The sequence below is a fragment of the Scyliorhinus canicula genome, chromosome 27 (assembly GCF_902713615.1).
Source record: "Scyliorhinus canicula chromosome 27, sScyCan1.1, whole genome shotgun sequence".
In the NCBI taxonomy this organism is placed as follows: domain Eukaryota; kingdom Metazoa; phylum Chordata; class Chondrichthyes; order Carcharhiniformes; family Scyliorhinidae; genus Scyliorhinus; species Scyliorhinus canicula.
The window spans coordinates 11807266-11817265 of record NC_052172.1 but is presented as its reverse complement, the minus strand read 5'-3'; the positions used below and the strand labels follow the sequence as shown (position 1 = coordinate 11817265).

General features: G+C 53.6%; 1 long non-coding RNA gene across 1 annotated transcript in view; it reads right to left on the bottom strand.

Annotated features, from left to right (window-relative positions):
* Positions 1-6892, bottom strand: part of LOC119957931 — a 37410-nt gene extending 30518 nt beyond the window's left edge. The window contains exon 1 of the long non-coding RNA XR_005458945.1: positions 6815-6892. This is a non-coding gene — a long non-coding RNA (uncharacterized LOC119957931). The remainder of the gene's footprint in view (positions 1-6814) is intronic.
* Positions 6893-10000: the final 3108 nt, after the last annotated feature.

Below are 10000 nucleotides of genomic sequence, written 5' to 3'. Positions count from 1 at the left end.
GCAGGAGGAGGCTATTCGGCCTTCGAACCTGCTCCGCCAATCATTATGATCCTGGCCGATCATCCAACCTGATCCTGCCTTCCCCCCATATCCTTTGATCCCTTTAACCAGAAGAGCTACTGCTTCTTGAAAACATACAATATTTTGGTCTCAACTGCTTCATGTGGTCGTGAATTTCACAGGCCGACCATTGTGTGGGTGAAGAAATTCCTCCTCATCGCAATCCTCAATGGCTTGCCCCGTATAGAGTCTATAGAATCTTGGAAGATGACCATCTTTTAGTGCTCTGGGATGTAGATTATCAGGCCCTGGGGATTTATCGGCCTTCAGTCCCATCAAGTTTCCCAATACTATTTCTTTATTAATACTTATCTCATTCAGTTCTTCCTCTCACCAATCTCTGTGTTCCCCAACATTTCTGGTATGCAGAAGGCAGAACCAAAAATATATTTAGTTGGTCAGCCATTTCTTTGTTCCCCATTATACATTCTCCTGTTTCTGACTGTAAGGAACCTTTTTTCTTGATATATCTATAGAAGCTTTTACACCCAATTCTGGCATGGGACTTGAACCAGGGACTTCTGGCTCAGAGGGAGGAATGCCGCAAGATGTGCCAGGCCCCTCCCCCCTTCCGTAGCAAATTAAAATCTATTAAGTCTCTAACTTATCCAGGTTCTTAAGAGAGGTCAGCAATCCAATATTGTGAAGGATAGCAGCATGACATCACTGGAAGAGAAATGCGTCATGTGATCCAGTCTTGGTTTTACTTTTGCTTTGAACAGAGCATGCGCACATAGCTCAGATGTCTTCAAGCTTGATACCTGTGGAGAACTGTTCTTACATTTCTAGTCTTAATAAATGAACTCACAACATGTTTACCCCATCCCCTGTGAGTGATTGTTGCCTTTATATCATCGGAAAAACATGACAGGGCGGCACAGTGGCTAGCACTGCTGCCTCACGGAGCTAAGGTTCCAGGTTCGATCCCGGCACCGGGTCACTGTCCATGGGGAGTTTGCACATGGAGGTCCTGGAATGGGCCAGTGAGTGGGCATGGGGGGGGGGGGCCTGAAGAGGGAGGGACCCCCAGAGACCGCACAGCGGTGTCCTCCCTTAGGGATTGTGGGATAGTGCCCATGTGTGTGGGGGAGTGACAGTGCCCAAGGGTGGGGGGGTGGGGGGCGGGGGGGGGGGGGCTGTAGGAGACCCGCAAGCTGACTTAGAGATCGGGGCACCCTTTCAAAATGGTGGCCCGATCTCTGAGTTCAGCTCCCAGTGCTGGAAATAATTCTGGGCGGGATTCTCATCCCACCAGAACCGCGTTCTAGTCCGGCGCGCCCCCGTCAGCAGTGGGATCCTCCATCCCAGCAGCCGGCCAATGGGGTTTCCCATCGTGGCCACCCCCGCCGACGGGAAAACCGCAGGGCTGAGTATGTTGCCAATGAAGCGGAGGATCCCGGTGATGGAGAATCCTGCCCTCAAAGTCTGGGCTGAACCAATAAGAAACTCCCCAAGGCTCTAAAAATGATTAAATGTCATTGAATAGCGGTGGGGAACTCCCTGAAAAACCTACCACAAATATTGGGAGAATCGCGCCCAATGTCTCTAAGTATCTACTCCCCAGAAATCATAACAAAAAAACATTTGCATGGTTTGAAAGAAGGATGATCTCACTTGCACAACATCTTAATTGCACCTTCTGCAGCCACAGTGTCTGCCTGTCTTTTAAACCAGGATTCTTAAAACACAGAGGAGGGAGTGTAGTAGGAACTTGTCTCTGTGCGACCAGGATCAAACTGAAACTCCTCGGGACTCTGAAAAGCATCCCACTGGGATAGGATCCAATCATACCCATTACCGGGCAGAGTACGACCTTTTGACCAATTCATTGACCCAGACCCTGTGGTGCCCACTGGGCATGGAGGGCCTTGTGATGCCGGTGGGTCCTGCATGCTTCCTCTTTAGGGACATCAGGCCGTGAATGTAGCTGCAGTAGAGGGGCAGACAGTTGTCTGGACCCGTTGATGGTAAGTTTGGCCAGGACCAGGAGCAGCTACTTAAGGAGGTCACCCTCCTTCATCGCCCTCTCCATACCGGGTGCCCCTGGATCAGGAGCATGGGGCTGAAGTGCAAACAAAATCGCAATCTATACACGCATGGTCTATGGCCTCCATAAGGCCACAGAAAAGACAGGGGGTCCGTGAACCAATGATTGTACAAGACTGATGCGTGCAGCACCCTCCAACCAGGGGTCCCGTTGTGAAGACGGAGAACTCCACCCTATAGGGGCCTCCACCACCGAATGGCAACAAGGTGTCCCGACGTCAGGCGAAGGCAAGGAAGCGAAGGGTGGGTGGTAGCGACCCATGCAGGAAGCCCCCCCCCCCTCTCCGGTTACCGTGCCAACGGACGCTGAGGGCATTTCCACAAGGGGGCCCGGGGCTGTGGGGCACCGGCTATTGAGGTTTTGGGGTTGGGGCTTAATGTGAAATTCCGCCCAAGCAGGGGTACGCTCAGGTGGCAGACCACACCCGGGCATCCCCGTGTGCCATCCGGGCGGAGCACACGGAGCCATGACTTCAGCTGAGAACTGGGCATAGAAGTTGGCACGATGTGCCGACTCGTGGGGTAATACCCAGCCCACTCCTCCGCTGCCCTGCACCCCCCCCCCCTCCCCCACACCAGTCATGGTCACCCCGACAGCTACATCCTGTCCCAAAATGATATTGATGGAGGTGACGGAGTCCTGACAATTACAGACACCCCCCCCCCTCAGGCTCACGGAACGACTGCACGAGACCGGAGAGGGCATGGGCAGCACGGTAGCATAGTGGTTAGCATAAATGCTTCACAGCTCCAGGGTCCCAGGATCAATTCCCGGCTGGGTCACTGTCTGTGCGGAGTCTGCACGTCCTCCCCGTGTGTGCATGGGTTTCCTCCGGGTGCTCCGGTTTCCTCCCACAGTCCAAAGATGTGCGGGTTAGGTGGATTGGCCGTGCTAAATTGCCCGTAGTGTCCTAAAAAGTAAGGTTAAGGGGGGGAGGGGGGGGGTTGTTGGGTTACGGGTATAGGGTGGATACATGGGTTTGAGTAGGGTGATCATTGCTCGGCACAACATCGAGGGCCGCAGGGCCTGTTCTGTGCTGTACTGTTCTATGTTCTATGACTGGTGTAGCTGAAGCAGGACTGTTAATTGCAGAGGCGGGGGGGGGGGGGGGGGGGGGGGGGGGGTGCTAGCAGCGAGGGGAGAAGAGGTAGAGAGTTCAGCGGCCCTATCATTTGTTTACCTCTCAGGTCTCTGTACAGCTCCCCTTGTTTGTGCTCTGTGTAAACAGTCTCTGTCTGCCTCCAACTCCTGAGCTGTGCAGAGGAGATCTGTGGAGGAGATCTGACATTGAGATATCTTGCGTTTACAAAGGCATGGTTAAGAGATAACAACTGAATCTGAGAACAGGACGAGGCTCAACAGGAATGCAGCAGACACAGTTCAGGTGGTGCACTGGAGGGAGGAGGGGTGGCAGAGAGGGAGAGAGAGACGAGACCATTCTGAGACGCGGCACAACTGCAATAAACTAGAGTCACAGAACCTTTACAGCATGGGCGTCCATCATGTCTGTGCAAGCTCGGAGCAATTCACTTAATTCACCTCCATCTTCTGCCTTCTCACATTCCTTTTCAAATAATAATTCAAGGCGTTTTGAAGGCCTCAATTGGAGCTGCCTCCTCCACGCTCTCAGGCAGCACGTCCCACACCCTCACCCCTCACTGTGTGAAAAACATTCCCCTCATTGCCTCTATTGCCAAATAGCTTAAATCTGTGCCACTCTGCTTCTCGATCCATCCACCAATGGGAAGAGTATTTCCCTGCAGACCCTCCCAGATCCCCTTGTGGTTTCGAACACCTCAATCAAATCTCCCTGAAGAAAACTGCCCCATCCTTTCCAATCCATTGACTGAAGTTCCCCATCACCTCTCAGAGTGGTAGAGTTTTTACCGCACAGAAAGAGGCCCTTCGGCCTACCATGTCTGTGCCAGCCATCAACCACCATCTGCTCTAATCCCATTTTCCAGCACTTGATCCATAGCCGAGGACGCTGCGGCGTTCCAAACGCTCATCTAAATGTTTCTTAAATGTTGTGAGGGTTCCCGCGGCCAGGCGACAGGCTGCAGTGTGCGACCCCAGCCAATGGGGGGCAGTGGGGAGGTGCGAAGAAGGTCAGGCAAGCATTGCTGCCGTCGTGTCTCGGGGAACCTGCAGGGCGACTCATAGAATCATAGAAGTTACAGTGCTGAAGGAGGCCACTCGGCCCATCGAGTCTGCACCGGCTCTTGGAAAGTGCACCCTACCCAAGCCCATACCTCCACCCTATCCCCATAACCCCATAACCTAGTAACCCCACCCAACACTAAGGGCAATTTTGGACACTAAGGGGCAATTTATCACGGCCAATCCACCTAACCTGCACATCTTTGGACTGTGGGAGGAAACCGGAGCACCCGGAGGAAATCCACGCAGACACGGGGAGAACGTGCAGACTCCGCACAGACAGGCGACCCAGCCGGAATCGAACCTGGGACCCCTGGAGCTGCGAAGCAATTGTGCTATCCACGATGCTACCGTGCTGCCCGACTTGAACTGGAGCCAGAGGCCAGCCAGTCAGCAGGGCTGAGAGTGAATGGGCTGGACTGGGCAGCAACCAGACTGGGCAGCGTGGGCGAGCTTTCGGGTTCCTGTGCGAGCTGAGGGTGGGTGGGGTCTGGAGGGTCATTCGGGGCGTTGGTTCGACATTATGGTGGGCGGGGTGCGGTGGCATTGGGGGTGGGGTATAATGCCATTGGGGGCAGGGCTAGATGTTACAAGAGGCGGGGCATGACACAGTTCCCCCCCCCCCCCCCACAAAGGGAGAGAGCGGTGGGGGGGGGCAAAAGTTCAAGTTTGCCCCCTCCAGGCGGCATCCTGGTGAATCTCCTCTGCATCCTCTCCAGTGCAATCCCATGAACCACACGACTTGTCCGCGGTTTGGAGAACTAGACGAGGCTAGGAGTAGGTGAGCACGATTGAGGCCAGATTGTAGCTCGCAATGTCAAAGGACAGAGGAGCAGCCGACATGGGGCAACTTCTCAAACTTCTCTCACTGCCGCACTGGAGGTACCAGCTAAGATTTGGGGCTCAAGTTGGATTGCTGCCAATTCTGCCTCAGAAGTCAGAATGCTATCTATTGAGCCAGGCAATTATAAATAATGCAGGTTAGGTGGATTGGCCACACTAAAACATTGCCCCTTGTAGCCACCTGGGGTGGCCACGTCCCGATTCCAAAATGGACACTCGCAAAGAGAGCAGGGAAAAATGGACAGCGCTAGAGAAAACAAGCAGGTGCAAGGTTTCCTGTGGATTAGGACTTGCAGAACCCAGACAGAACTGAAACTAGTAGCCATTAGCATATTAATGAGCTATCTCCGGGGACAAAAAGAACCATTGAAACAATCGAGACCAGGACTCCCCGGCGCCAGTGGGAGCTAAGACAAAGGCAGGCCAACGACCACCTAGGGGCCCAACGATCAGGGAACAACCCTATTATTGGAGAAAATCAATACCAACGATTGGGACATGGTCCAATTAATTGGGACCAAGTCCGGGGTCTGCCCAGAAGGGCGCGAAACCCCTGGGGGCTATAAAACAGAGTCCCCAAGTTCAGTTCGCTTTCTTGGAGGCTCTTGGAAGATCTCTTACTCCTTCTCACCTTCACCTTGGCATTTGGATCTCAGCGACAAGAGGCCGCCAAGCACCAGCCAAGTAAGTCTAAGGTCAACGCACACTACGAGATAGACGCTCCGAGCTACTATTCTATACCAGTTCGAAGCCAGCAGTATCAGAACCGGACAGCGGCCATTGTTCCTCTGACTGAGTGGGCCACTCGAAGCTAAGTATAGGCTTTAGTAGTAGTTGTAGTTTAACGAGTAGAGTTTATGCATGAGTAATAATTGACTGTGTGTGTAACTAAATATGTATTGATTTCAAACTTACTAACTGGTGTATCGAGTCATTGATCAGTATTCGGCTTTGAACCCTGTGGTGGTATCAGAAAGATACCTGGCGACTCTTGAGCAAAGGTAATTAAAACAGAGCAAATTAAGGGAAAGCATAACGAGCAATACCCTTAATTGGGAAAAAAATAATTGTTTTTTAAAAAAATCAATTACAAATACGAAAGATGTACATTTTTAAAGCACCTTTCACTTTAAATCTGTGCCCCTCTCGTTCTCGATCCTTTTCCGAGCAGGAACAGTTTTTCTCCGTCTTCTCTGTCCAGCTCCCCTCACAATTTTGAACATCTCTATCAAATCTCCTCTCAGCCTTCCTCTCTCCAACTTTCCCAATCTATCCTCATGGACAGACGTTCCTCTGAAGTTTCCCCTTAGTGTCCAAAGATGTGCCGGTTGGGTGGGGCTCGTAGAATAGAATCCCTACAGTGCAGGGGGAGGCCATTCGCCCCATCGAGTCTACACCAGCCCTCCGAAAGAGCACCTTACCTCGGCCCACTACCTCACCCAGCCCTGTGACCTAACCTTAAATCCGGACACTAAGGGGCAATTTAGCCCGGCCAATCCACATCACCTGCACATCTTTGGACTGCGGGAGGAAACCGGAGCACCCGGAGGAAACCCACACAGACACGGGGGGGAGGAGAACGTGCAGACTCTGCACAGACAGTCACCCGAGGCTGGAATCGAACCCGGGGTTGGGATGGAGCAATAAACGCACTGACCCAGCCAGTGATGCCCACATCCCGTGATATAATAAATTGAAACATACCTGCAGCCAGAGCAGGGCAGGACGTGAAAACCTACACGAAGAGCAGAGGTGTGTGTGTGTGTGTGATGTATACAGCACACTGTGAGACTCAAACTGACTATGTGATTGACTAGGTGCCGGCCGACAATGTGTGTGTGTGTGTGAGTATCTGCCGACCTGCATCATCAGATAACAAACAAAAATAATCAGTTACCCCCCCCCCCCCCCACCCCACCCCCCACCCCTCCCCACCGAGGGACGCTCCACCACAAAACAACAGGAAATCCACCCACCCGTAACACAGATAACAAAAGACACAGACGAGAAATCAAAATACACGCCCAAGGCCAAGCTGGGCAATGTGAGTGGGTAATCAGCGGCCCAGCGTAGCACAAGTAGGTGCCATTTGACCCGTTTATATATAAATAATATGTATATATAAATAAAGCCTTTAAACACAGGAAAACAAGGGCAGCACGGTGGGGCAGGGATTAGCACTGCTGCCTCACGGCGCCGAGGTCCCAGGTTCGAATCCTGGCCCCGGGTCACTGTCCGTGTGGAGTTGCCCCCCCCCCCCCCACCCCACACACACAACACAAAAAATATGTGCAGGGTAGGTGGTTTGGCCTCGCTACATTGACCCGCAATCGGCAAAAAAAAAGAATTGGGTGCTCATAAGTTTATATAAACACAGTAAAACGTCCCGAGGCACTGCACCACAAGCCAAACTTTGACACCCAGCTACAAACCAGCCAGGCGACCAAAGGTTAAAGAGACGGTGTTTTCAGGCCCTCCTTTAGGCGGCGGGGCCTAAGGAGGGGATCCCAGGGTTTAGGGGGGGCTCTCGGGGTTTAGGGGGGGCCCGGCAGCTGAAGGCACACCCGCCAAATCGCGGAGCGATGGAACAGGGTTGTTCAGCAGGCCAGAATTGGAGGAATGCGGAGATCTCGGAGGGCTGTAGGTTACAGAGATAGGGAGGGAGGGGCGAGGCCATGGTGAATGGATAAAGATCCTCTCTGCACTGTGGAATGCATGAGTGCCAAGGCATGAGAGGAATTCAAAAACAAAGCTCCCTGAGTCTAGGTGTGAGGCGGGCGGCTCAGTGTCTGCTGATAATGGCCCCGAGAACAGGAGGAGGGGGGGGCTTTCAGACAGGAGGGGGGGGGGGGGGGGGGGGCTCATCTTCTCAGGGCCCCAAGAACAGGAAGGGGGGGGGCTTTCAGACAGGAGTGGGGGGGGCTCATCTTCTCAGAGCAGGTGCAGAGCAGCACAATCAGCCCAAAATCTGGGCGAGGGTCAAGGTGCCCCCCATACCATCCCCTCGCCAACTGCTCGCCAGTCCCCTCACCACCCTCTCACCGCCCCCTCGCCAACCCCCTCTCCGCCCCCTCACCACCCCTTCACCACCCTCTCACCACCCCTTCACCACCCTCTCACCACCCTCTCACCACCCCTCACCAACCCCCTCACCACCCCTTCACCACCCTCTCACCACCCCTCACCAACCCCCTCACCACCCCTTCACCACCCTCTCACCACCCCTCACCAACCCCCTCACCACCCCTTCACCACCCTCTCACCACCCCTCACCAACCCCCTCACCACCCCTTCACCACCCCCTCTCCGCCCCCTCACCACCCCTTCACCAACCCCTCACCACCCCCGCACCACCCCCTTGCCAACCCCTTGCCAACCCCTCGCCACCCCCGTGCCACCCCTTGCCACCCCCTCACCATCCTCTCACCAACCCCTCGCCAACCCCATATCAACTCCTCGCCAATCCCTTTACCACCCCCTTGCCAACCCCTCACTTGAATTCCTGGGCGTGCCTCCCTGTCCCCCTCATCATCTCTCATGATCATCCCTTCTTCTTTGCCCAGTTCTAACGCCCCTAAAGGGAGAGGGGAAGGGGAGAGGGGGAAGAGGGGGGAGAAGGGGAGGGGGCAGTGGGGGGCAGGGGGAGTGGGGAGAGGGGAAGGGGTGGGGAGTGAGGAGAGTTGAGTTGGACGAGGGAAGGGGGAGTGAGGGGATATGTTGGGGTGGAGGAGGTTGGGGAAATGGAGGGAGAGGAGATGGAGGGGAGGAGGTGGGGGGAATGGAGGGGGAGGAGGTGGGGGGAATGGAGGGGAGGAGGTGGGGGGAATGGAGGGGAAGGAGGGAGAGGGGAGGAGGTGGGGATGTAGCTGATGCACGATCAATAACTTTCAAAGCGAGATTGGATGACAATTGAAGGCTTTATTGGACTAGATGTTTCCCCGAGCAGCGCAGGTACAGAATGCAGCAGCTAGGGAGACACAGACTCTTATACTCCGCCTTACTGGGCGGAACCAGCAGGCAGGCTTCACCAATGATCTTACTGTCTCAGGTACCTCCCACACCAATGATCTTACAACATCAGCTTAGGTACCGTAATACCTCTAATACCAACTACCACAGTAGCCATCTCAGATGGCCACCTGCAAAGGACCATGGGAATTATGGCCAACCCAGGACTCAGACAGACTCAGAGCTTGTGTGTGTATTTGCAACCCAGATAGCTAGACGCGATCAAAACCCCCGCTCGTTTACATTCTAATGGCCCATTTCCCCAGAACAAAAGAACTGTACTCAGGTAACCGATACAGATGCAGACTAATCGGCGTCACTCCCTTTACTCAGGGAGCCCAAAAAGCCAAGGTCAATGACCGCTAAGGACACACCCAGTCATCAAGGCACCCGCCCCTTTATTGGCCAAAATTGAAGGCAGTGAGTGAAACCTGTCGAATTATTGGGTCCAGGTTAGGGAACCCCCCCAAAGAGCACGAAATCCCAGAGGGATGAAAAGAGCCACAGCCATGTGTTCGGTCTCCCTTGGCCTAGGCCTACGCCTGAAACCATGTGTAGCATTACAACCAGACAGACAACTTCAAGTCCAACGATCGCTACCAGACGGATGAGCCCAGCATAAACGAAGCCACGCAAGATCCGAACAATGGCCTTGTCCATCTGCACAGAGCCGGTTACCCTGAAGTTAAGTACAGGTTATTGTAGTTGTTAGGTGTAGTTTAACTTGTAGTGTTTTGTGTTGCATGTCGAAGTAATCCTTGTGTGTATATAAACTATCATTGAACTTGAACTGACTAACTGGTTGTTTGGTCTTTGATATCGATATCCGGTAAAGCCTTGTGGTGGTATCACCTGGTGACTCTGAAAAGCAATATCATCATT